Below are 25293 nucleotides of genomic sequence, written 5' to 3'. Positions count from 1 at the left end.
CATTTCCTTTCATTGTTATTAGCATCTTAGGTCATTAAGACTGAAAAGTAGACAATACATAATAGAGAAAGTTTCTAAATGAAAAGTTTTCAAAATGGGGAAAGGGTGTTCACAATTCTAATTGAGGCATGGCTCCTCCAGGCTCATAGGCGGCAGGGAGAGCTGACAGGCAGCTACTAACTACTACACCTCTTTGAACTGTTTCATTAAAATCATTATTCCTAAAACTGATCTTATTTATAGTTTAATTGATAAAACTGTGCCTGGTTCTGTACTGCAAATAAGTTGTCTGCCATAAAGCTAGTGTACTCTAAATTAAAACTCATTTCCAACCTAGGCAAGGTGATTCAGAATTGCCAATCAATATTAAAGTTTTTACTTCTGTCCTCAGTCTGAATTTAAGATGGCAACGATTTTTTAGATAAAGACAAGCTAGGATTTAGAGAACTCCATGGCCTTTGGCTAGTTATGATAATAATGTGATCTTTCAGAGAATGTTTTCAATACTTTCTAAAGCCTTCTAATATTTTTTTGATAAAGCATTTCTCTTTAGGAGTACAGGGACCTAGTTTTAGGCACAAACTCCTCCTTAAAGAAAATAAAACACAAAAAGCTCTGGTCATCTATTTAAAAAATTACACTTGACATATTATTTCTGCAGCATAACCTCATAGCTAAGGTTAAATATAAAAGGAATTCACTTTTAAGCCCCCACCAAGGTTAAGTTACCATAGAAAATAAAACCCAATGACACAACATTTTTATATTTTCAGGAATCATTTCCATTAATCAAACATTTTTATCAGAGAAAAGAAGTAATAATCTACAGAGTGCTTTTGCAATGGTATAAATAATTAAGAATCAAATATTTTGCCATCATTCTGAGATTTCTCTAAAATTTTACCCACCTCAGAGGTTCCAGTCTTCCCAAGAGGTGGTTTAAAAAAAAGAAAATCGCCGTGACAGTAGCATGAGGAAGATTTAAGGAGAAGGGAACAAAGAGAAGGCTTAGAAACTCACTAGATACTTACAAGCAAGTTTTAAAGGAAATCTGAGCCACAATTCTTCCGAAGACACTTCTCCCGATCATAAACACAATCTGGTTGAGAAGTCACATTTCAGCTTACAAACGTCTACGTCGGCAAACAGTTTTACAACTCACAGAACAAACCCCGGCTAAAATTAACTGCAACAGCACAGCAGGCAGGAACACGCTGATTTGCATCATGTGTGCTGGGATTTATTCACTAGGACAACATCAGTGTCCGCTTAATGGGAAGTTTGGCAAAGGGGCGTGCTCTCGTGAACAATACAGAGCATCATCATTATGTTAATGATGGAATTAGGGCCCAGGAATATGAACTTTTTAGGTTGCTCTTGCAAGTACTGACAAAGATAAAGAGCAGTAAGCTGGGCTCCCAACAGGCATTCACTTGACTTTCAAGCACATTCAAATTGGACACAACTTTGGCAACAAGGTGGCAGTACTGTATGCTCTTCAAAAGGGAAAGCAAAGCAGGCCTTTCAGTTTATGTTAGCCATAATCTGAGTGGACGTAGTGTAGCACTACTATGTGACACTACACAGACAGCAAATGACACACCAAACAGTCAGACAGGAAGCAGTCCTGAAATGAAATGCTTTTTTCTCTTTAGGTACAGTCAGCTAATTTCCTTTGCTCCCTTACTGGCTTTGTGCTCTATGCCTCCCAAGGAGTTGCTATGAGGACATAGGTTTGCTAATAAATTACAACTGAGAACAAACATCCCAAATATTCACAAAAGGCAGCATCTTTGGCAAGAAGCACCCTGAGTGCATTTGACTACCTGGGGTGGTTGGTTACTCATCCTGAATTACTTCCTTGTCACTGACTATTTTCATGTACATTAGCACTCAAGCCAATGCCCAAGACCCTCACTTCCCAGCTCCTAATACTGAAGAGAAAATTAGAAATAACATGAGTTTTCTCTAAAAAATATAACTTCGCTTAGTAAGTACAACATAGCAGACACAGAGCTGCTCATAGTCTACTCAAGACGGTTTAGACTCGTTTGCTCTAGACTTCTGAGTTCCCATTACACTGTTTGCTCTTACCAGATACTTTAGGAAAGATCAACGCACTGTACAGGCAGCAATCAAATCTCTAGACACCTCAGAGAGATGTCTTTTTTTTTTTTTTAAACACAGGGCAAGCCAGCAACTTGTCCCAAACTTTTCTCTGAATACACCCTGCACCACTCCACCCCACTGCTGACCCTTCCATGACAATTCTCCCATGCAAACAGTGTAGCTCTGAATCCTGCAAATCTTCCTAGTGCTGTTTGTTTTTCTAATTTAAAAATATCCTATGTATGTCAGTTGAGACCTCAATATTCTACTCATCTCCCAAAGCCCAGTTGTGCTCACCGGAGGCTTAACCAACCATCCCTGGATTCTGTATCCTGTAACACAGATCCTTATAACAGGCCCATGCCCTGAGGAGGCCCTGTCCATCTGTGGCACGGAGGACAAAAACGGCAAAGGTGTCGATTTTCACTCGCAAAAGCTGGTAAGCACCAGCACAATCCCCTCTGCGTGCTGTTTACAGAGACTCTGACTGCTGGTCTGGGATTCTACCCTCACTGCTCTGCCTGCAACCGCCGGGCCAGCCCTGGCTCTACCCCCATCAGATGGCACTGCTGGGCACTTGCTACCACCCAACTAAAGCTGGGAGGCAGACATTACGTGCCCATATAACCATACTAAGAAGTGGGCACTTACCAAAGGCAGCTGGCCACTGGGGACAATCATCAATTCTCAATAACTCACAGCAAATCTACTCCCGCATTCTTGATGCCAGAAGACAACACTGAGGCTATTCCGACACAATGATCCTTGTTATCTTACGATGTCACAGTTCAGCAGGAGAGTCTTTAAACCCAAATATTATTTCTTCCCTAAACCAGAAAGTAAGCGGCAGCAAATACACGAAGTTAGTTTTTGATCCTTCAATCCAGGCTATTGCTGTGCTTCAGAGCAGCGCTCGTTGAAGAGTGCACATCCTTCTTGAAGACTGCATATCCACCACGCTGCGGGGGGGAGCCGCGCAGCCCCAGCCCTCACGTGTCCAATGTGCTGAGCATGACTCCACTGTGCCTTTCAACAGTGGCCACACCTGTGTCAGAAGGCAAGCACCAAACATTCCAGAGAAAAGACTGTCTCCTCGAGTTTGCATTAGTCACTCTGCTGCTTCCTTTCATTAGTGAAAATGATCTGAGTCAACTGCACTCTTGTTCCGGATATAAAGTAGAGAAAAATCCAAGTATATCACTAAAATCCAGGTCAATTCTTCCCATTAGTTTTCACAAATATTTGGTAGTAGGGAGGGGGGGATAGGCAGCAGCACCATGTCAGTGGGGGGCAGCGATCTATGGGATCTTTAATCTAGTCTTACAGAGCCATGAAAAGAGATGAGTTTTATGAGCTGGCAGTAATGAGTTACCCTGGTTACTCCCTAACGTAGCCACATCTATAATTTTAAACTGCCTTACTCATCATCCAGTGGATTCTGACTCATAGCGACCCTACAGGATAAAGTAGACTGCCCCCATACATTTTTATGAGAGCAAGGAGCCTCATCTTTCTTCCATGGAGCAGCTGGTGGGTTTGAACTATTGACTTTGGGGTTAGTGACCTAACATGTAACCAAATACACTACCACCAGGGCTCCTGTTTAATTTTCTAGTTTCCACATTAAAAAAAGAAAAGGCAGATAGGTGAAATTAATTTTAATAATAATAAATATTTTAACTTGATATATCAAATACTATCTTTTTTGAGGAGCCCTGTTGGCAGAGTGTTTACATGTTGAGCTGTGAACCGCAAGATCAGTAGTTCGATAACACTGGCTGCTCCAAGGGAAAAAGACAGGGCTTTCAACTCCCAAAATGAGTTATAGTCTCAGACACCCCACAGGGACAGTTCTACCCTGTCCTATAGGATTACTAGAAGTCAGCATTGACTTGATGGCAGTTGAGTTTTTTTGAGATTTTTTGGGGGATACATGTAATTAATAAAAAGCGATTAATGAGATGTTTTACATTTTTTCCTTCACGTGTACTCTACACTCATAGCACAACTCAACTGGACTATTCACATTTTAAGTGTTCTCTAAGTACCTGTGACCAGTGACTGTCATATTTACTGGGCAACCCAAGTCCTAGAAATAGCTTCCTGACAACCATATTTCCACAACATATATCAACATACACATGGATGCAGGCATGTGCTTGTTCACATACCCTCAACAAACAGGAACTACGATGCTGGGGAAATTAGTGTGAAAAAGCCCAACTCTTATCTCTTCAGTCACACAAAGTCACTATGAGTCAGGTTCGGCTCACCAGTGCTCACAGCCTCGACTAGAGTTCCTGAGTTCCCAAACTCTGAAAACACGGTCACAATGGTCTGTGATCATTATATAACTTGCTTCACAGCCTTTTCCAAGGGGTCTGTGACCCCCCAAAGCTTAAGAACTGCAGTGCACATTCGCAGATGCCTGAAAAACAGGTGAGAATGGAAAGATGAGGGCTTTCCAACAGAAGCAAATAGATGGTTTAGAAAGGAGAGAGGAGGGACTTCAGACAAAGCAGGCAAAAGAAGAGAGGAGAAAAGAAAAACAATTCTATTTCTAGGCATGAAATCTGGTTACAAAATCCTGTGACCAATGTCAAGGCACCTGTTAGGTACCAAAGCTACAGAAAGCCATGTTCTAGGCGCTCACGTTAGTGAGGACAGACTGACCCAGGCGAATACACATTTGGTAACGATGAAGCTGAAGCTGTGGCGATGTGCCATGGCATACATAGAAGGGGCAAAGCTTACTTTTTTTTTCAAAGTTTACTTCTTAAATGAAGGTGATGTTCTAATGAAAATGTCATTTTTATAGCTAGGATATGGAAGGTCTGCATTTTATTACAGATCTTTAGAAAAATCAAGGGTAGAAAACTGAAATCCTGATTACACCAACTTTATATTTGGGGGAGAACCCTGGTGGCACAGTGGGTTATGCATTACAGCTACTCACTTTAAGGTCCGCGGTTTGAACCCACCAGGCTCGCTATGGGATAAAGATGAGGCTTTCTACTCCCTCAAAGATTAACAGCATCAGAAACCCCACAGGGCAGTTCTACCCTGTCTGACAGAGTGGGTATGAGGCAGAGTCAACCTGATGGCAGTGGGTTTTATTGTTTAAGGGATAGAGGATTAAAAATTAGTGAGGACCAGTAGTTACAATTCCACACTAAGCCACCTATCATTTTCAAATTAAACCTGGTTATTTGGGACAATGGTGATGTTGGTCGAGTGAGGAACCCTGTCTTCCTTGCTGCCAAGAGGAGAGTCCAGCTCGCAGTGCCTCTGTGGGTTTCTGACACGGAAACTCTTTATGGAGTTAGAAAGCCTCATCTTTCTCCTGTAGAGCAGCTGGTGGTTTCAAACTGCTAACTCTGTGGTTAAATAGTCCAAAACGCTACTGGGGTGTCTTAAGGAAAGCATAAAAGAGGAACAGTTTTCTCAGGTTTCTCAGTTTTTCAGAGGATAACAGAGAATACTCAAAAGGCTTCATGCTGTAAAACTAACCAGGGAAAATAAATTCTTTTTTTAAAAAAACTTACTCATTTAATTGTAGCAATGAGGTCAGATAGACCTGTTGTTGTTGTTAGGTGCCATTAAGTGGGTCTCAACTCACAGTGACCCAAAGCCCAACAGACTGAAACTCACAACTGTTGTTATGTTGACTCCCCCTTGTTGCAGCTGCTGTGTCCAATGTCTCACTGCTAACTCCAAGGTTTTAGTGGCTCATTCCTCAGAAGTGGATTGCCTCTTCCTTTTTAAGTCTGGAAGCTCTGCTAAAGCCTGTTCACTCTGGGTGATCCTACTGTTATTAAAAACACTGTTGACATAACCTGTATCATCACAACAACACACAAGACAGCAGTGTGACAAACAGGCAGACAAGTTAGGCAGAAAGACCTGGGTTTACAATATAGTTCACATGGCTGCAGGTGAGTCTGCTTACTCATCTGTAAAACACGGGCAATTATGCCTACATCAAGGGAGTGTTGGGCCCAGGAGACAATGTACAGCACCCGGCACATAGGAGCACTCAATAAATGCTCAATAAACGCCTGTAGCTATGACAATCACATCATTCCTGCCATCATCATAGTACTTGTTTAAGATCAATGTGGGATATTTACTGAGTCAAGATTAAAGACACCCTACTTTTATAGTTCAAAACTTCAAAACCTAAAAAGTTGAAGAGGGCTTCAGGTGATTGGTAAGTACTGCAAGCAGGGATGGATTACTCAGTAAGCAAGGTAAACACTGGCTTATGTGTGCATATTCAGTAATCTGTAGTGAGCCGTTCTGTCCCTACCTGGGATTGTAAATTTGAAAAGTGATTTTGATTTTGTAGGAAAGGGCTGAGGATCTGGGAGAGATGCCTGCCTTACTCTGATGTGGTAGGAAGTCGTTCACTACAGGTTAGTGAGTAAGCACAAGTAAACCTGTGCCTACCTTGCTTATAGGGTAATCTGACACAGAGCTCAGGGAAACCTGGTTCTACAAGCTCTCTTTTGAAAATGCTGTAGCTATGCCTGGCCTGTTTAATTTCTCTCTATGACGATACTGCCTCATGTTGATCAGGATTTAGGGACAATGCCACACAAATCCCATAGGGAGTAGATGGCTGCAGCAATGACCCTCTATTTCTGCTTCCCTGTCTCCATGCCCATGGGTGGTCCTTTCCTACACTGAGGTGGCCTTGGTTGGCAGACAATGGCAAAGAGATGGTGCAAAAAGGAAGCCACTGCCATCCAGTAAGCTCATCGCATCACCATGGAGTCAATTCAGACGCAAAGCAACCAGTTAAGGTAGTGATGAACTACGCTCAGGGGTTTCCAAGACTAACTCTTCACGGGAGCAGAAAGTCTTCCAACATAGGGTTCCCGAGGCTATAAATCTTTACAGGAATAGACAGCCTCATCTTTCTTCTGCAAGATCGGCTGGTGGGTTTGAATCACCTACCTTGTGGTTAGTGGTCCAATGATTAACCGAGAGGCACCACAAAGCCTCCTTAAATAAAACCCAGAGTTGAAAAGTGAGGCCTATAAGCACTTCTCCCTTGCAGCTCCTTGGACTCTGGGACCATCATGGGAGATTGGCATGGTTAGCGACTAGAGCACCGATGAGCCAAACTGCTGTGGTCACCTTCACCCACTAGGCTGTCAACCCCCTGCCTCGGAGCGTGACCATCCTTGACCAGCCTGCCCTTGCCAGCCTGGTCAATGAAGAACCTCATAGGTGACCTGTAGAATTGTGAGAAATAGCAAATGCTATTCGGTTTTTTAAGCCAACTAGTCCTATAGGGTGGATGGCTATGTGTCAAAATCAACTGGATGGCACTGAGTTTTGGAAGCTGAGTATTAAGAAGAGGAGCCCTGGCCCTGCACAAGTAAACTTGATTCACACCCACCCAGCCCCGCTGTGGGAGGATGACCTGGTGCCCTGATCCCATCAAGAATATCCTCTAGATGCCTCGGTGGGCCATTCAGTTCTACTCTGGCAATGCTCCCAGTGAGAATCAACCCTGTGGCACTAAGTAATAATCAAACTATTTGTTAGCCAGCAAAAGTTCATGAATATACATATATTCACAAAGTCGACTACATTCTCTTTATCTCTAACTCAAGTCCTTTAAAACTTATGTCTCCCCAATCCTTAAAATACACAATTCTGATGATTATATTTACGATTTTCCATCATTATAGATCATTATGTTAACCAAACTCAAATGAAACAGTAATATGGACTGATTATTCCATTTTACAATTTACAACAAATACATGTGATCGTCAATGCTACACCTATGCCTCAGAAGATTTCACCATCCTAGGTTTAAGAATGATTACATTGACATAATTCATAAGCTATTCACTTGGTCTTAGGTCAGAATTAGACTAAGAGTACCAATTTACATACAAACGAACAGAGAAATCCAACTCTCAAGGAAACAGTTTCTTATTCAACATTCATTTCTATAAGTAAAAAAATGTATAGTAACAAACTCAAGGCAGTTTTTAAAACTTTCATAAATAGATAATTTATTAAATTAATTAAAAACTTTCATGAATAGCTAATTCAGCTAATGAGTATTTTAATCCGAACTGTGCAAACAGAAGTATTATTACTGCTAGTGCTTGAATACTTTAACACGTTTCATTTTTTTAAAAGTACTTTAGAATTCTATTGGGGAATTACAACCTACACGTTGTCTGTTTTGTTATGCATCCCTCACCCACCTCCGACTCAGTGGGCCCCCATGTATAACAGAACAAAACACTGGCCGGTCCTGCACCATCGTCACAATTTCATCGTGTAAGTTCACTAATGCGGCCATGTATTGATCCATCTCCTGAGGGTCTTCTTTTTGGTAACTCTCTAATTTACCCAGAGTGATATCCTTTCCCAAGGACGGGTTCCTCCTGATAACATGTCTAAAGTACGTGAGATGAAGTTTTACCATCCTTGCTTCTAAGGAGTATTCTGACTGTATTTCTTCTGAGACAGATTTGTTTTTCTGGCAGTTAATAGGATTTTCAATATTCTTCCCCAGCACCACAATTCAAATGCATCAATTCTTTGGTCTTCCTTATTCATTGTCCAAACTTTCACGTATCTATGAGTCAACTGAAAATACCACTGCTAGGGTTAGGTGCACCTTAGCCGTCAAAGGCATATATATGCTCTTTAACACTCTGAAGAGGTCTTGTGCAGATCTGCCCAGTGCAATACATTTTTATTTCTTGACTGCTATTTAAGGGAGCATTGATTGTAGATTAAGCAAAATGAAATTCTTGGCTTCAGCCTCCTTTCTCTTTATCATGAAGTGGTGATGACACTTGTCTTCTGTACACTAAGCTGTACTCCAGACTGAAGGCTGGTGTCTTTGAACTTCATCAGTAAGTGCTTCCAGTCCTCTTGGTTTTCAGCAAGCAAGGTTGTATCATCTGCATATTGAAGGCTGTAAGCAAACCTCCCTCTAATCCTGATGCTGTGTTCTTAGTCACATAATCCAGTTTCTTAGATTATTTGTTCACCATGTAGATTGAATAAATACAGCAAAAAAGATACAACTCTGATGTATATCTTCTCTGATTTTAAACAATGCAATACCCTTGGTTCTGTTCAAATAACTTCCTCTTAGCCTAGACACAGGTTCCACGCGCGTGCAATTAAGTGTCCTGGAATTCCCACTCTTTTCACTGCTGTCCACCGTTTGTTATGTTCCACACAGTCAAATGCCTTTGTGTTGTTCTGAAACCCAAGTAAATATCTTTCTGGAATTTTCTGCTTTCAGCCAAGATGCATCCGATGTCAGCAATGATATTCTTTGTTCCACATCATCTTGTGAATCCTGCTTGAATCTCTGCCAGCTCTTTGTTGACGTACTCTACAACCATTGTCAAATGATCTTCAACACAATTTTACTTGCATGTGACATTAATGGTATGGTTCAATAATTTCCACATTCTGTTGTGTCACCTTTCTTTGTAATGGGCACAACAAATATGGATCTCTTGTAGTCAGTTGGCCAGGCAGCTGCTTTCCAAATTTCTTGGCATTGTGAGAGCTTCCAACATTGCATTAGTTTATTGAAACATTTGAATTTGTATTTGGTCAATTCCTGGGGCCTTGTTTTGTTTGTCTATTTCTGTCACTGGCTTCAGAGCAGCTTGGAGTTCTTCCTTCGTTGTCATCAGTGCTTAATATGCTACCTGTTGAAATGGTTGAACGCTATTCAATTCTTTTGGGTAACTGTATTCCTCTCGTCTTCTTTTAAAGCTTTCTGCATCACTCAATATTTTGCCCATGAAATCCTTCAATACTACAACTTGGGGCTGGAATTTTTTCTTCAGTACCTTCAGCTTTATATACGCTGAAGGTGCTTTTCCCTTTTCAATGTCTAACTCCAGGTCTTTGCACATTCCATTATAATATGTCTTGGGCTGCCTCATTTACCTCATCATCTCTGCTATCTGCTCACTTCTGCTATTCACTCACTTTGGTCTTTCCTATCTTTTAATGACCTGCTGGCTTTCTTCAAGTATGATGCTTTCGACAATTTCTCCAGTCACCAGTCATTAGTGTTTAATGCATCAAAGCTGTTATTGACATGGTCTTGAAATTCAGGAAGGATATTATTTTGGCTCTCAAGGATTTGTTTTCATTTTCTTCAGCTTGAACCTGAACCTGCAGATGAATAACTGATGGCCTTATTTAGGCTGATACTGAGCTCCTCCACAGATGAAGCCCAGTGGATTTTTGTGTGTTCCATTTAGCAAGATTCATGGGGATAGCCACTGCTAATGTTGAAAAACGGTGTCTGCAAATTCTATTCTGTAATCACCGAGTTCATTTCTATCACCAAGGTCATATTTTCCAACTACAACTCCTTCCTACCAATCACCTTTCCTCACATTTCTAAAACTAATCCATTGAACATACATTTGTTAAACTGTGATTCCCTCAACTACAAGACTCCAGAGAGTTTCCAAGAGATGCATGAATGGGAGAAATTCCATGATTCAAACAGTGCTGTAAAAGACAGTTCTGCCTTCAAGCTTATAAACTGAGAGGAAACACGCAAATCTACATAAACTTTCGACCACATAAGGGAATAACTGGTAATCATCCTGAAGAGTAGAAATACAATCCAGTTGGAATTTAAGAAAAGAAGGGGTTTCCAGTTGGGATAACTGGAAAGATGTCTAGGAAGAAGTGACATCTGAATCTAGCCCTTGCATGATGATGAGCTTCAACTGCAAAAGGAATGTAACGTTATACAGAATCTACGACACAATGGAGGTGGGGGAGGGGCGTACCTATCATGTGTGTCTGGGGAATGGTTTGGATTAAAATCTCAGATCTATCAATGAATGTTTTTGTTTCTACTTTTGTTTCATAGTAAGTTAATCTATACCCCTTTTGGTCCCTTTCTCTGCACAGCCTCACCCCCTCTATTCATTAATATGCTCTGACAGCTGAGAATTATTCCAAGTCTCTGCCACCGAATAAGAGTACAAACTTTACAAGACTGCCTGGGTTCAAATTCCAGCTTCATCATGTAGGAGTCAGCTGCTGATAGTGGGCAGGCTACTCATTCTGTGTTTCAATGTCAACTTTAAGATGGTAATAATTACACATACTTCATTAAAGCTATTATGACAATTATACAAGTTTATATTTGTAAATCAGTCAGAAAAGTGCTTAACATATAAAACTTATGTTAAAAAACTCACTGCAATATAGACAACTGATAGATATGAATACAGAGATAGGATTATATCACCAAGCACAAGATATATGCCCCCAGAAAGATTTATTAGTCTTGGAAACCCTATGAAGAGCTACTGTGATTCAAAATTAACGACATGGGATGGGGCTTTTTTGGATTATATCACCAAGCACAGTACCTAGTCTGTATAAGGTGCTTATCCATCCTTCCTATCTATCTATCTATCTATCTATCTATCTATCTATCTATCTATCTATCTATCTCTTTATATTTTGTTCCTGCTCCTTGATCTGGATTCATAGTTTTTCACAAGTGGGACTTCCCTCCTCTTCTTGGAAATTGGGGGGCTGGGTGTTCTCTTCTTTTTCTGGGGGACAATTTTGCATTTGTTAATATTCTAAGTCTGAAATTGCCAAACAGACACACCAAGACTCCCAGATTTATAATAAAATATTAAGTAATAAAAACATTTTAAATGGAAAAGTAAACACAGACTTACTAAATGACTAGTTCCATAATTTATTAGTGTCCGAACAAACCTATGGCTGCATTATAACTTGAGCTTTTTAAAAGGTGGGGAACATTAGATTTAAATTCACAGTATTTCAAGAAATTGGCAAAAAAAAAAAAAAAAAAAGAAATTGGCTAACAAAACCTTATTAATTCCAGACTAATTTGGCCTGAAGTATTTACACAAGGGTAAGTCAAGCAATATTGCTACTAGAAGTCTAGTTTAGACATGTATGAGTATATTTCAAGCGAAATGTTTTTAAACATGTCTTTGTAATCAGTGGATAGCGGCAGGAAAAATCCCTCAGTAACATACATGTCTTAGTCTCCTTAAGATGCCTTAAAAAAAGTGTTTTTTCTATCCAAACTGTGGTTCTGAGGGGATCCACTGAGCCAGTTAAATTCAAGGCAGTGAGGTGAGCTCAGAATGTTCTGTCAGTTGTTTTTTTTTTAAACTCCAAAGGAATACTTGACAGATTTTCTCAAAGGACACATGATGATCATGAGGGCTTTCTAGTAAGAAGTTTTAACAAAATGTGAAACTGCATAGGTGAGAACTAGGCTAGGAAAATTGTGCTGAGTTTTTTTTCTATCACAACAAGGCACCTGCTCATTCTTGGAAAGAAGCAAGGGTGTGCTGGGAAACCTTACCCATCCACCTATGACCCTGATCATGTCCCTTCAGACTTCTTTTTTGTTCCTCAAATTCAAAGACCATTTAAAAGGGATACAATGTGAGTCCCTCAAGGGACTGCTGTCCCAACACAGTGTAAACTGAAGAGCACCAAATTCTTTGGAGAAGAGTTGAGAGATGAGAACCCGGCCTTAGGAGCGGTCTTAGTTATCCCTGTTGCTCTAACAGAAATGCCACAGGTAAAGGGATGTCTTTCACAAACACTTTTATTGTCTCCCAGTTTAGGAGGCCAGAAGTCTGAATTTACAGCGGTGGCTCTAGGGGAAGGCTTTCTTTCTCTGTTGGCTGGTTAGGAAGAAGGTCCTTGTCTGGATCTAGATCTGGGTCCTGAGGATGCATTCTGCTCCCAGCTCTTTGTTTTTGGCAGTATAGGTCGCTTTGATCTGCAATCTTCATTCTCCTTGTATCTCTTAGGAGATCAACATAATGCAGACTACCCCCCTGAGGAGACCTCCTTTACACTGGATCAGGACTGTGACCTGAGGAGGTGGTGCAACCTACCCTTAAGGCCGTTACATCAGATCAGGGCTGATAGAATCAGATCACATCATTACATAACTGCTATATCTCATCATTATAAAACTTCCAAAACACTGGGAATCACGGCCTAGCCAAGCTGACATGTTGTTTGGGGGCCACAATTCAATCTGTGACAGAAGCATAAAGACCTAGATGGAAGACATATTGAGAAACAGAAGCTATACCATTTGATATTTTTATTAAATAGAATTCTGTGATTTTGTAGCAATATTCTTTGACTTTTAAACTCAATTCCTCCATTTTAAGATGAAAGCGCTAAAGGTAATGCTTAATAATCATTTGATTATATTTTATATGAACTCTAAAAGTACTTCAAAATGTTCTATGTTGCAGTACCATTTTTTCAAGGTTACCTATACTATTTACTTAGAAATTTCTTTTTAATAAATAGTGCAAAGGTAAACTCCACCTATCACAAGTCAACCCTTAAGATTAATCCTGCATTGATGGACCATGAGTTAATTAGTTGTGTTCAACTGCCAATCATTAATGTCCACTTCTCAATTTACTCCAATCAGTTATAAAAAAAGCCATCAAGATTCAGGCAACAAGCTATTAACTTTCCAAATCTCTTGGTACAAATACAAATTTGGTATCAAACACTAAATCGTTACTTCAATCCGCATTGTTTCACAGCAATCAAGCCTATTCAAGAGGGCTTACGATCTTTTTTTGTGGCAAGGTCTACCATGCACCTCAGAAGAAAGGCCTGGCAAACTATTCCTGAAAGATCAGTCACTGAAAAGTTCACAGCATCTACAGCACGGTTCTATTCTGCAACACAGTGTCCCCAAGGATCAGAAATGACTCGCTTTTTTCTCCCTGCCACATTCTTTTTTTCACTATTTCTAGTGAAACTATACACAGCAAAACCTGCTCTCATACCAGTTTCCAGACATAATGATCAGTGACACTGGTTACATGCTTCATATTAAAGTCAACAGTCTATTTATTTCTGTTCGAGTTGGTTCATGTCCTTTTACATAAACTCCCTGCCTCCTAACTTTCTCATCTATGATTTAAAATAGCTGTTGAACTTTTGGTCTAATATAGGGTTGCTTTGCTTTTTAAAACACACAGTACTCAAGGTCAACAAGGTCGTTACTCTTTGAGGTAGACAGCTACTTATTATAAAGGTGATTTGAGTTCGAATTTTAAAACTATAGTCTTGGGTACTTCTGCAACCTTAATAGGTCCAATTAAGTCTGCGGATTCCCTAAAAATCTGAAGTTGTAGACCACATTTGTCTATATCAGGATTCATCTGCTGGACAGATGCAATCAGAATGTTGTTTCATGGTAGCTGGGCACCATCTAGTTCTTCTGGTCTCAAAGTAGAGGCGGCATTAGATCATGGAAACAATTAGTCCTGTAGTTCAGTTCCTTTGATTCTTAGGCTCTTTGCTCTTTTATTCCAAACAAATAAAGGCCAATCGTTGTATCCCAGATGGCTACCAGTAATGACCCCAGCTAGACACTACTTACCAACCATACTGGGAGAAAGAACATAGGCTTTATATTACTCCAGCTACCTGGATTGTCCCATGACATCAGAGTTAGAGGCACAAAACAACAGATCCTACAAGGTAATTGGTTCTGGCTAATGAATATCAGTATTTGTGGCACTACCAGTCCTTGGTGGTTATTATTGTTGCAAAATTTCCTTTGTAACTTTAAGACTATCTGAGGAAAGGAAAGCTGTATGTTCACAAAACTGTACTAGCTTTGAGTCAAGTTACTTAACACAATTTTCTTTGCCTCCCTTGTGCATCTATAAAATGAGGATAAGCACCTATTTCACAGACATGCTACAACAATAATAGACATATGGGGCTTTTGTGTATTTGAGCTAGATCAAATAATGCTCAAGGGTAAGTACTGGCTAAAGTAGGTGTACAGGGTACTTAACGGGACCTATTTTGGGGTTCTGGGTTTTCAGGTTCCCTCTGCATCTTGTTCTAGATGGACAAGAAATTTACACAGTAGGGCTGAAAGGTATCCACATAGTAACAGTCCAGTAACTTAGTTTTATTATAAATAATTCCAAATACAAGGGAGCTTAAAAATGTTTATGGAAAAATGGAATTAAAATATAATAGGATTTTCTATGAACTTTGTGAAGGCCCTTGTGTGTTCTCCTGGCTCCTGCTACTCCATGAGCAAGTATCTGTTTGAAATACAGCTGTGAGAAAGTGTACTCGGGACCACTGCACTAAGAGTCGGGAGAGCTCATTCTTATCTTCCCATGGATGTGGTCTGCTTCCAACAACATAAACTGACAACGGGTCACTTTTAGGGTAAGGAAAGCAGTTCCAAAATCAGCCTAACGTTAAGAGCAATGAAGTATTCCTGCGAGCTTTCCATTTTACGTGGCTCCCGTAGGGATCCCACAGGTGAAGCATTTCAACAGAGAGGCACAGCCTAGCTCTTTTGATGACTAAATGTACAGGATCGCAACTCTTTAGTCCTGAATATTTATTAAGCACAAGCTCCAAAACAAGCGTTCATTTCTCAAACTAGCCTCGGTAAGTCTCAGAAGGAGTAACAGCTCGGCTCTAAGAGCTCTAAAAGCCCAGTGATGCTAAGCATCCAGGAGCCACTTGCAGAAACACCCCCGAGACAGGGTCCTTTATGTAGGCCTCCAGGGTCCTTTATGTAGGCCTCTGCTCACCTAAAGCAGAACGACAAACAACAGTGAGCTGTCTGTGGTTGATTTTAGGCTATAAAAAGGACAAAATTATCTGTTTGAGACCATAATGCTTTCATTGCGACAGGTGGCTGCTTCTTTTGACACTCTGTTCCTGTCTCCCCGTTTGCCAGAGTGGGGTGCAGGTGCTCTCTCAAGATTTCCCTACAAAAGTGCTCTTAGACAACTGACACACAGCTTCTGCTTGGGAGGAGGAAAACGCCTTGGAAATGATACAACATTATGACTGTAATTAATGTCACTGAATTGTGTATGTAAGGATAGTTAAAATGCCAACCTTTTATATATATATGGTATAATCGACATGATATATCTAGGATATATAGATGTACATATGCATGTATCTTTTTTATTGTATAATATGCATTTAAGAAAGCATTTGAAAAGTCATCATTCTTTATGTATACAATTCAGTGGCATTAATTATGTCTGTCATGCTCAAGCCTACCATTACCCATTTCCAGTTACCTACAAATACCACAATAAATTATTCTTTAAATGACTGAAAAACATTCTTTATTGAGTAAACCCTATGTAAAAGAAGTACTCCTGATAGGTCCAGATTATCGTAAAGCCACTTACTTTGTCACTCTTAAAACAAGAGGGATGGACATATAAAGGGGTAGCATGGTAAGGCCAAAAGTATTAACCAATATGAAGATGGCACAGGACCAGGTAATGTTGGTTCTCTGAAACACAAGGTCATTGTTACGCATGCTGTGTCCTCCCAAAATATGTCCTGTAAATGGATACAATCCCATTTGGGAATGGGCTTTCTTCGATATGTTAATGAGATGGTATTAGTGTGGGGTGTACTGTGAGTCAATCTTTTGGGAGACCTAAGAGCGGATTAAGCAGGTAGCTGGGGAAGACAGAGGCCATATCCCCATGAAGATCACCAAGGAAGCAAGGGACGAAGCAGTTACAAGAAGATAAGGACCTTGCCTTAGAGCCAGTGTCCTCTATTTGGATTTCTGGTCTCCTAAGCTGTAATACATTAATTTCTTGCTGTTGAAGCCACTCGTTTGCAGTACAGGAGAACCCCGGCACTCAACCACATCAGTACTCGACATAATCGGATTTAGACGCGAGATGTCAAAAAAATTTTGCATCAGAGCTCTAGCAGAACATCAGAAATTGACCCAACGCACGTGATTTTTGTAAACAAAAACAGTTCCTATTTCGGTCACTTGGTGTTAGTTGGCGTTGTCAGTACGTGTTGTTTAAACCTTTTGGAACTGTGTTCCAAACGTTTTGCTATAATTTTTTGTGTGTGTCTTTTTGTACTGTTTTTAGATAAAAAACATGAGCCCTAAGAATTTTTTGAAAAGAATCATCAAGATAAGGAACGGGTTAAGCATGATATCGATATTGTTGATAATTTAGTAAACTCTTTTAGAAAACAGTTAAGGTAAAAAAAAAAAAAGCAAATAGTTAAGGTAATGCCAACAGCAGACCATATTAAGCAGACTTTTTTTTTTTTTTTTTAAGAGAAAACCAGCCAGGTCCTAGTGAAAAAAAGCCAAAAAGGGGTAAAATTCCTGAAAAGCAGTTTCCAGTTGATTTTATGGAAGGGGACTCCCCTTCCAATGACACTCCATGCCTCCTCTCCACATCCTGTCCACAAAGCCAGATCCTCATGCGTCTCAAGGTCTGGGCCATCGTATAGTTGTTAACAACTTGTTTAATATGTTTCTTATTTAAACTATATTATTGAACTCTGAACTTACTTTCAAATTTCTGTGTAATGTTTTATATAAAAAGGCAAGGTTAGGGTAAAAACTTGGTGGTAGATAACAAATTAATCTGTTTTCAGTTATTTCTATGGGAAAATTGATTTGGAATTCGACTGCATCGCATCTGGATGCTCCTTCTAGAACAGATTAGTGTCAAGGTCCGGGGTTCTACTGCATTTCTCTTCTCACAACTATCTAGTTATGTAACTAAGAGAGCTGCCACGAGTCAGGGTCAGTTTCATGGCAAACACAAGGCTGTCACAATCAAAAGCACCCAATATTTTGACTTTCAGTACATAGAAACTTATTAGTTTTCCAAATTATTAAAGTAACAAGTAAACAATGAGACACAGGGCATGTTCATACTCAGCATACCAGAACTACGTATATTCAAATCACAACATTCGATTGTACTCCCTGTTCTTTGTATGAGTATATTTATTTTTATTAATGTATGAGCTTTAAATAAGCCATTTCTCCTCATAAGTTTTGTGGTGGGTCAGTGTTTGGGAAAAATAATTATGATAAGCAGCATCCAGAAGAACCTTTCTGGGAACATTTACAGAATACCCTCCCTCAGTACCATCTGTCAATGTTTCCTCGACCCCAAAGAAACATCACTACTACATCACATGTGAGTTATGCTCCTGGAAGTGTTGGACAATCCTGCGACACGCCGAGTAAAAGAAGTCTGTTAAAAATAGCCTGGAGAAGGATTAGGCCAGGAATAAAAATAAAATTAGAAACATATAATGACTACAGAAATTCCATATAAGGATACCCCTTTAAATCAGTGACTTGGTATAAGCTGCTAGGCAAAAATAAACAGCTACCATCAAGTTGATGGCCGATCCTCCATGCCTCACTCAGAATTCTTTGGAGAGTTTCACAAGATGAAAATGCACGGCTTGGTGCTATTTGTTTAACAATGTAAAGTCCAACCTAAGGAGGAATTCTTCCTATGCCAGAGATGTTGATTATTGGCAACAAAAAACTGGAATGTTTGGCTTATTTTAAAAGCTGACCAACTTTCTGTCTCCCAGATGATGAACTTCAAATACTCCAACCATGTAATGAAATCTGAACAGGCAACGGTGGAGGAGGCAATGTCGTCTAAGCATTCCTAAGCACGTGTAGTGTTCCCTATTTAATTGTATGTACCCAACTGTGCAGAGTTCCTAACGTGGAGTGCGGTTTCTCCATTCTGTGCTTTATTTATGTGACTTTGAGGCAGCATCTTGACTCAATATCAAGCAGAAGAGAGAAAAGTCCACTGCTTTGAGAAAGGTGTATTTAGACAAATAAGAACAATACAGTGTAAGTCCTGTACTAGGGATCTGAACAAAGTAAGGGGGCTAATTCTCTTGGGAATATTTTGCCAAGTATATGATAATAGGCTTGGTCTTAAAGAATCGAGACATTCACTGGGGAGGTTAAGGATAAGAGGTATTCTATGCTGAAGAATCAGTACAAAGGCTCAGAGGCGGAAATCAGTACAGCATGTCTGGGAATAAGGAGAAATGTGTCCAGGGCTCAAATGAAGGCACACAAATGGGAGACGAGGTCGATCAGATCAGAAAAGCAGCGTTGGCAAGCTGTCTATTCCCTTTTTACCACATAAATGGGTTTGCCAATTTTGGGGTGCCTTTAAGAGAAATATTGATGCCTGTGAATTGTCAGTAATCATTATTGGTCTGGGATGGGGCTTGGCACCCCCCCCCCCACAGGTCTTAAAAAGAAGCTCCCCATGAAATACCAATGTTTGGGGAGGGTGAGAACCACCACTGTAGACAACATGGAGTTAACACAACTGCATAAGCAAGATGTGATGTGAACTTTTTTTAAGCTAACTGAGCAACAGTGTGAAGACTAGGTTTGAGGGAGAGACTCAGGGGAAATGTCAGTTTACAGACCACTGTACTGAGTACAGACGAGAGAGAAGGGTCTAAACCAGCAATTACTAACTTTTTATGAGTTGTTGATTTGTGTGAAAGTTAATGATAAAGAAACCTTTCCTTGGGGAAAATGCACAGTCAAAAAGTGTGCAGATAATTTCAGGGGTTTATGAACCTCTTTGAGTAATAGATTCTGTGGTCTAAAGACAGTAATGAAGAGGGAGTTCCAAGACTACTGAGGAAGAATCAATAGCATTGATGACTTCCAGGTGACAGTGGGTGGGGACAGGAGGCAAGGAGGCATTACAAAGGGGACTAGCATTTCTGGCTTGAAAGCAAAGAAGAATATATTAACATACATTAAGCACTTAAGTGTTGGGCACCATAAGCCCCCTACCATGCATGTTCTCTCACAGAATTTCCTGCATGTAAAACAGAGACTATCAAGCCTCTTTCATCTTGAAGAAACTGGGACTGAGTGAGTCAGTAGCTTCTCCAGAGTTGCATACAGGAAGAGGGCAAAGGAAGGCAATCCCAAATGATGTGACTCCGGAGCGTGCAGCACCAGCTCTTCCCACACTGTCTCCAGTGAATGGCGCCCACTGAAGAAACAGAGGTGGTCAAGGGCGGAGCACTAGCAGGCTTGAGGAAGGGGTAGGGGGACATAAAAAAGTGTAGTGTGAACTTGTGGTATTCAGGATCGTAGAGACCAGTGTTTTCCAAAACGGACACTCTGCCCCTCTGGGGGAGACGGGCTGACTTCAGGGCACTGCAGAAGCAGCTGTCTCTATTCTGGATGATGGACTGCAGAACGAACGGTTTTCGTTGCCAGGCGGGTGCCGAGCGAGTGTTTCTTCTTAAATGGGGATGGTAAGGCCAGGTAGAGGCATACAGAGAGCACTCCTGCTAAACTGGGGGAAATGGAAAGGAGCTCAAGAGCGAGTACAGAAAATGGTCACAGAGCACTTACTGGGTTCTAGCATCTGCCGGAGCCCTGCTGGTGTCCTGTTCCATACTGGGCTGCCACGGGTCGCAGAAACTCCGAAGAGCAGTTCTACCCTGTCCTTCAGAGTCATCATGAGTCAGCAATGAGTTTGGTTTTGGTTTATTTATCTGCCAGGAAGTGTGCTAAGTGCTTTCTCACAATTGTGTAGGTGCTATGACTAATCTCCTTTTGTTGTTGGGTACTAGCAAATCTATTTTGATTCACCTTGAACCTATGTGACAAGGGGGAACTGCCCCAGATGGTTTTCTAGACTGTAATCTTTATGGGAGTAGATTGACAGGTCTCTTCTCCCATGGAGGTGCTGGGTGGGTTTGATCTTTCAATCTTTAGGCTAGCTGTTGTGTGCTTAACCACTGCGCCACCAGGGCTCTTTAGTTTCCTTTTATAGGCTAGGAAACAGACATGGGGTCATCAGGATCACACAGCCAGCAAATAGAAGAACTGAGCGTGGAGCCACGACCCCATCTTCTTAACCCTGCAACTGCACCTTTGGGGACAGAAACCCAGGCATCCTCAGAGGCAATGTTAGGAAGCTTAGCCTAGGGAATTGGGAAGTCCATTTACGCATGCCCAGGAGAACCAGCAAAAGACAAAAGCTGGATTTTCCCGCCGGTGGGCTTGGATGGGCGTTACACCTGGAGCAGCCCACCTGGGCCGGGTGATTGCAATTCAGTCAATGGAATTGACCTGGGGTCGTTCACCACACCTCCCCCGGGAACCCTTGAAAAGGCAGGGACCGGAAGGGAGAGGGGCTCTTGGGCGCCTGGTCTCTTGGTCTTGTCTTGCTTGGGTGGTCTGGTCGTCTTCGTGGGAGGAGAGAGATCCTTGTGTGTCCCAGAGCAGTCTCTGCCAGGCCGCATGGTCAAAGGAATCCTATGGGTGCCGCGTAAAACCTGATGCTTCTTTGAACTTTCATTAAATTCACTTGGATCACGAGCCTGGCTTCGGCGTGAAATCTTTCTCGCGTGGAGCTAAGGACCGAGGCTGAGATTTAGGCCGGAGAGAGAAACTTAACATAAGTGTTGCTGCGTGACTCGGATGTACAACACGGCGTGTAACTGAGGAGTTCAGGCTGAAGTGCTCCGGCAATGTCTGGCAGATGGATGGCTCCTCGAGGCGACCCATGAAGACATCAGTAACGTATTTCCGAACCCCTCTCCCTCCTTTTGGTGTTCAGGATTTTACGTCTGTCTCTCTGTACTCGCCTTCTTGGGAGATTGCATGTCTTCCCAAGGCTGTATTGCTGGGAGGGGGCTGGGACGCTGTGCGCTGAAGGCCATTCCCCAAGCCTCTTTGCATCTCAATTGTCCCATGCTGATCTCCCTCTAGGCCGCAAGTGGCGGCTGCCATTTTCCGGACCACGTGAATCGCGGGGCCATGGCAACATGTCTCCACCTGGTGTCTGTCATTTTTGCTACGGGTCAGCGGAGCACGTGACCCTGCCAAGATGGCGCCCACCGCTCCAACCGCGTGGGGGGGCGGTGCCTGGTTGGCTAGCCCCTCCTCCGGTTCCGGGAGCTAGCCCCTGCTCTAGTCCCGGAGCCAAATGTTCCCCATTTCTCCCCCTTTTCCCTTTCAGCTTCCCCTGGTCTTCCAAACATGCTGCGTTGGTGTTCTACCTGTGTGGGTTTGTTCCTTAATGCCAGCTGGTCTTCCGTGGCCCAGGCCTAGGCCCAAGGCGTTCGGAAGCCAGGCCCGAGTAACTGCTAACTTCCGCCTTCTAATGATGCTGCCTCTGACATTTTCTGGAAAGGCTTCTAATACAGTTCCACCCCTAGGATGCTCCAGCCAGAGATCCCAATTCTTTAGAGGTTCCTGAGCTGCCGGATAGATGTTCCCCTTCCCTTCAGAGATTTGGAAGTCTGCTCCTGCCAGCAGGCGTCTCTGAAGGCCGGGGTGCCACGCCATGCAGTGGCCCTCATAGCTGTAATCTGGAAAGCAGTTAGACTAGAATGTCGCAACTGGTCTCTGACTCCTCCCTTGGGCAGGGGCACCTGCCTGAGGCCTCAGATTCAGGACACTATGGACATGGGCGCTGAATCTGCGATTACCCAACCTCGAGGCATCGAGCTCTTGGTAATCTTCGTGTTGTTTGCTTTCCAGATGGGACAGACCAACTCGATACCGATACCCAGGGATTGCCCCCTCGGATGCATCCTGTTCAATTAGGAAAGTGGTGGGAGGTGCCATTTATTACAGCATTCTTCCTTTTAAGGAAAAATAGGGATCTCTGCCCAGTGCACCCAGGACCCCCTGAGGGTCCCTGGACAAGAGGGAGACTGTGGTCTCAACCCTGAAGTAGCCCAGAGTATTCTACCTGTAGTAGAGGCAGCGGGGGAGCTTGGTCCCCAAGCAATTTACAAACCTTTCACCCTAATTGAACTCAAGCAAATTAAAAGTGACTTAGGCAGTTACTCTAACAAACCCGAACAGTACATAGAACACTTCCAGCACCTCACCCTAGCCTGTGATTTAACCTGGAAAGATGTCATGATCATACTAGGACAGACCATGACGGATTTTGAGAAAGAGCGTGTGCTCAAAGGTGCCAGAAAGTTTGCAGAGGAGTTACATGTGATGAATGAAAAGTACCCTGTAGGGGAAACTGCTGTACCCGTCACAGACCCTGTGTGGAGTCACAGTGAGCCTCAGCACAAGTGGGCACGGGCACATTTCCTGATGTGCATCACGGGTGGACTAAAGTCAGGCAGGCAAAAGGCCATTAATTATGCCAAGATGACAGCGATTCACCAGGGACCTACCGAGTCTCCTGTAAGCTTCTTAGAGAGGCTAAAGGAAGCCCTAAAGAATCACACTGCTGTAGATATTGATTCCTATGAGGGGCAAGTCTTGCTCAAGGACAAATTCCTCACACAGGCTGCACAGGACATTCCCAAGAAAGTACAAAAACTAGTGCAACGGCATGAAGGAGCTAACCTGGAGGAGATGGTTGCTTGTGCCAACACGGCTTTTTACAATAGGGATCAGGAAAGCAAGGCTTGAGCCCAGGAGAAGGAGAAAAGAAAGGACATTAGGCATGCCAAGATATTGGCTGCACTCAATAGCAGACACCCGTCAAATGCCTCCCACGTTACCCAGACTTTTGAACCAGGTACCAAATGCTATATTTGCCGGCGATCGGGTCATTGGGCTAGAAACTGCCCTAACCGGAACAAGCCTCCTCAGACTCCACGCGTCCATTGCAAGCAGACTGGCCACTGGGCTGGCCTCTGTCCTATGGCCCAAAACCTGGAGGGGAGGAGCCCACAGGCCAAAGCGCAGCTGGTGATGGAGGAGGAGGACTGAAGGCGCCCGGTCCGGACGGCCCAGCAGCATAAGATAGCTGTCACTGGTCTGGAACCTCGGGTGAGCATTGACGTAGTGGGAAGGTTAGTGGACTTTCTTCTGGATACGGGGGCCACCTTCTCTGTCCTTATTTCCTTCCCTGGATCCCTGACACCCCGCACCTGCTCTATCCAGGGAGTGTCAGGAAGACCTGCCGTGAAACATTTTACTGAGCCTCTCAGATGTCTTTGGGATAACTTCTATTTTTCTCAAAGCTTCCTAGTGATACCTGAATGTCCAGCTCCTCTCATAGGCCAAGACCTGCTGTCCAAACTGCACACCTGTAGTCATCGGGCCTCATCCAGGTCCCTCTACAGCTTCCAGTTGTACCTCACAGAGGAGGAGCCTCAGATTTTTCCCCACAGGAACCGTGGGAACAGACGAATACTCCTGTGAGCCACTGGACGATCTTAGGATGGTATTTCATCGCCACCCCAGGACAGATGAGGGCTGCACAGATGAGTCTACCTCAAACCCCTCACAGCCTTTAGGCCAGTGAATACTTCCCCTCTGTTCCTGTGTTTATAATGAGCAAAGTCTGTGACACTAACCTAACTTCAAGGGCACTGCCACCTTACAATCTTACCCATGTCTCACTTAATCTGTTCACCTGTTGTTTGTTTTCCAGTTCTCAGGTTACAAAGGCCTCTAAACCCAGTGTGCCAGCTTCAGGACCACCGCCTCCAGAAAAACCCACCTCGACCTTATCTATCCTGGGCTCTTAATGGACAACCCCTTCTAACAGAGCAGGAAGGGTATGGACCCAAAACCCCACTACGCCCCCTTTGTAAGCAGGAAGCAGCTAGAGATGTTGTCGTCCAGTACCCCAAAGATTTGGGTCCATATCTCTTCAAGGGGGAATGTTAGGAAGCTTAGCCTAGAGATTTGGGAAGTCCATTTACGCATGCCCAGGAGAGCCAGCAAAAGACAAAAGCTGGATTTTCCCGCCCGTGGGCTTGGATGGGCGTTACACCTGGAGCAGCCCACCTGGGCCGGGTGATTGCAATTCAGCCAATGGAATTGACCTGGGGTCGTTCACCACACCTCCCCCGGGAACCCTTGAAAAGGCAGGGACCGGAAGGGAGAGGGGCTCTTGGGCGCCTGGTCTCTTGGTCTTGTCTTGCTTGGGTGGTCTGGTCGTCTTCGTGGGAGGAGAGAGATCCTTGCGTGTCCCAGAGCAGTCTCTGCCAGGCCGCATGGTCAAAGGAATCCTATGGGTGCCGCGTAAAACCTGATGCTTCTTTGAACTTTCATTAAATTCACTTGGATCACGAGCCCGGCTTCGGTGTGAAATCTTTCTCACGTGGAGCTAAGGACCGAGGCTGAGATTTAGGCCGGAGAGAGAAACTTAACAGCAACAGCCCGCAACATTGTTCTCAAGATCAATAGTGTGAGGCTGTTAAAAACTTTATATACACATGTTAAATGGTTAAGCCATTCATTAGCATAACAGAATTATTATTAGATATTTCAACTTTTTGAGGGGCTGCAAGAGATAGTTGTGCTAATCCATTTAAACAAAT

The 25293-nt window shown here is 42.7% G+C and overlaps 1 protein-coding gene across 8 annotated transcripts in view; it reads right to left on the bottom strand.

Annotated features, from left to right (window-relative positions):
• Positions 1-25293, bottom strand: part of SLC20A2 (solute carrier family 20 member 2) — a 106247-nt gene that overhangs the window by 60096 nt on the left and 20858 nt on the right. Inside the window, exon 1 of one of the 8 annotated variants that reach the window (XM_075556601.1) lies at positions 2761-2998. The exons of 5 other annotated variants lie outside the window; for them this stretch is intronic. The gene's annotated coding sequence lies outside the window, so the exon portion shown is untranslated. 2 more of the 8 variants (XM_075556599.1, XM_075556602.1) reach the window with 2 other exon arrangements.

The sequence above is a fragment of the Tenrec ecaudatus genome, chromosome 8 (genome assembly GCF_050624435.1).
Source record: "Tenrec ecaudatus isolate mTenEca1 chromosome 8, mTenEca1.hap1, whole genome shotgun sequence".
Classification (NCBI taxonomy): domain Eukaryota; kingdom Metazoa; phylum Chordata; class Mammalia; order Afrosoricida; family Tenrecidae; genus Tenrec; species Tenrec ecaudatus.
This window is presented reverse-complemented; position numbering and strand designations above follow the sequence as displayed.